This window comes from Pleurodeles waltl, chromosome 1_2, assembly GCF_031143425.1.
Source record: "Pleurodeles waltl isolate 20211129_DDA chromosome 1_2, aPleWal1.hap1.20221129, whole genome shotgun sequence".
NCBI classification, from domain to species: domain Eukaryota; kingdom Metazoa; phylum Chordata; class Amphibia; order Caudata; family Salamandridae; genus Pleurodeles; species Pleurodeles waltl.
Genome location: NC_090437.1, coordinates 60,517,681 through 60,520,630, shown reverse-complemented (window position 1 = coordinate 60,520,630; position 2,950 = coordinate 60,517,681). Strand labels below are relative to the sequence as shown.

General features: G+C 42.5%; 1 long non-coding RNA gene across 1 annotated transcript; it reads left to right on the top strand.

The window, feature by feature from the left end:
* Window positions 1–1,951: 1,951 nt before the first annotated feature.
* LOC138295333 (uncharacterized) lies at window positions 1,952–2,609 on the top strand. The gene is made up of 4 exons (XR_011203572.1): window positions 1,952–2,012; window positions 2,096–2,159; window positions 2,248–2,277; window positions 2,415–2,609. It is a non-coding gene; the product is annotated as an uncharacterized lncRNA (long non-coding RNA).
* Window positions 2,610–2,950: the final 341 nt, after the last annotated feature.

Here is a 2,950-nt window from a genome sequence, read left to right as displayed (position 1 = left end):
CTGCTGCGCGTCAACAAATGTCACTGCATTTTTAGTAACTTTTCAACCATTTGAGCTAGAAATAGACTCTTTTTGTTAAATCTGCAGATTATGCAACAGGTGGTGGATTGCGTGGCGAATGCGGCTAGTCCATAATTATGTGAAAATCTCCACAGGTGGACAAGCATATAATTCCAGTGGCCCTGCCCATGGCCGTTGCGAAGGCCCATGCCTGCCATGACTCACCCTGTGCTATGACTACACAATGGTCCTCTATAGACCGCAGAGGGGTGTCACGTTGATTAAGGAATGTCATCTTTGATGTACCATTGTACAGACCCCTTCTTTTGACTCTGCCAGACCAAATTCAGCTGCCTTGGCAGTCTTCTGGGCCAGCTGGTACACATATGCAACCTTTTGCACTACTTTAATTTGTACAATTGTATGTTTCCACAAACAAGGTCTTATGACAGATTTAATGTTCATAACCTGATATCTAAACTGTAGAACATTACCCTGTGATCTGATGTTTGCACTGTATAAAATCATTGAACATCACTGTATGTATGGCTTGTTATAGGAACCGCAGACCATTATCCTATTTCCTTGTACTCACTGTGAGGAACATCATCCCATCACCTTGTTTCCGCGCCCTTCGCTCCTCTGTTGCTTCCCCACTCCTGCGCAAGCTACTTATTTATATTTTGTTTACAGATCCGAAGTGGGAAGTAAATCACTTGTCATTTTGTAGGCACACACATACAAAATGGTGCGACCACCACCTCCTAGCACATTTCAAACCCACCAGGATTTCAGAAGCTACTGACATAAAAACCTAATCCGGTTGTTTTTAGCTTATTGCACAAAGCATGCCCAATCTACAAGTGCAGAGCTGCCAGGCAGAGCTTGCTCTTGGATCAGTGTGGTTCTTGTGAGGTTGAACTGGTTGACAGCCATAGTCTGCAGCTGAAGAATGGGTTGTGGTGTAATCCAGTTAATAGTTGTTTATTTTTCAACCTGTTGTCCTATTTGGGAACTCGACGACTGGTATTTGAAAGGGTGATAGCACAGTGGTGGTGATCCAAGATGAAGGATAATGCAAGTTTGCTGGGAGGTTGACTGTATTGAAGGCTTTGGAAGCTTTCAGCTAATCAGGTGCATGAGAAGCTAGTTTTGCACCCTCTGCATGCCCCCGTCATGCTCCAGGGCTGCTTATCCCAACTACAACCTTCTATGTATTATCCTTTTTCAGATATTTCTTTTACGATAAGGTGGCCCAACGAGGCCAAAATCGTTGCCCCAAATTTACAATGTGGTGCAATACATGCATTGTCACTTTGTAATCCTTTGCACTACAATATGTCTGCGCCAGACATAATATATGTAAATGGGGCATTTCCTGGTTGGGGAGGGGGCTGAAAAAATGGCACAAAATGCTTATATTGTAAAATCCGATTCGTCATGGCGAGTGGGTGAGCAGATAACTTGAGGCCTGTAAAGGCTGCAACATCGAAGGGTTAACGCATGGCATAGGTTTGTAAGCGGATGACAATATGGAACAGGAGTTCAGCTAAACTGAAACCCCAGGTAACTATTCAATTGCTTTGGAACAGTCATGCATAATGTTTTTGTAACTCCTATAACCTATGCTAAATATCTTCTTCCCAATTACAGACGGTCTACATTTGGATTTGAACGGGCAGGCATGAGTACCAAGGAAGCCCAGGTAATTCTGTAGACGTTCCAGGTGGGATTAAGGGTCTCTAGATAAATCACATTCATGATCCACACCTTTACTTCTATTACAGGTTTGCCGGACTAAGCATGTTATAGATTTGAATGGACTGACATGCGTAGAAGCATAAGGACCAGGTAATTATTTGGTTGGTACCCCATCTGGGTCACCTGGCATAATATAATATGACAACATGCTGTAACCAACTGTTAACCATCTTTTCTTTTGTTGCAGGTACCTCAGACAGTACTGTTCATAGATGAGGGCGGGCAGACTGGAGTAGCAGCAGAAAGAGAAGGTTATTATTTGCTAGTTTTCCTTATGGTGCATCTGAGACATTGAAACAATCAGGTGCTTTAATCATGTTTTCTTCTTTTACAGGCATCTTAGACCCTGCTACACAGAAATTTGAACAGGCATATGCGAGTAGAAGCAGAAAGACAAGGTAGTTATTTGGTTGATTTCACTTGTGATGCACCTAGTACATTATAACATAACATTTGTCATCCCTTTTTTTTCTGTTACATCTACAGGCAAGTGTGAGAACAAATAGAAAGGCCCAGGTAATTAATTGCTACATTGTCCAAGAGATAGCCCAGACTTGTCTGGTAGATTGCAGTCAATAGCATAAGAACCAACTTTAAATAATGTTCCTCACTTTAAATAATGCTCCTCTTTTTTGATTTTTGTTTTTTTGCAGGTTTTGCAGCATAGTAGGCTCAGACTGATTGCCCCCAAAATGTTCAAGCGCAAAGCTATGACTTCAGCAGAGAGCAGTGCTTTGCCACAAAGGAAGAAATGCTGTCTTGTGTTCAAAGAAGAATGGCTGAAAGAAATTGTGGAGACTGAGACACAAAAGTCACGGAGCAAGGTTCGCGTACAACTGGGAGAGATATTTCTATACAATACAGATGTAGGCCTGATGTGCAAAGTATGTGCAGAAGCAAAGATTGCAGGAGACTTTTCGACTGGGAAGAAATGGAGTGATGGATGGAAGCTGGACTACTTGAAACGCCATCTATTTAGCAAAGTTCACGAATCTGCTTTGGTGACCCTAAGAAATAAAAGTGCCACTGCCAGGCTGGGTTTTGGAGTGCGCACCATGCTGACGGAAACTGCCAGTGACAGAGCAAACAGACTAGAAGTGGTTGAACGGCATAGATCCATGCCTGAGGAGATAAAGATTCTCATCAACAATGTGTTACTAGCAGTCAAAATGAACACGTCAATGTTATC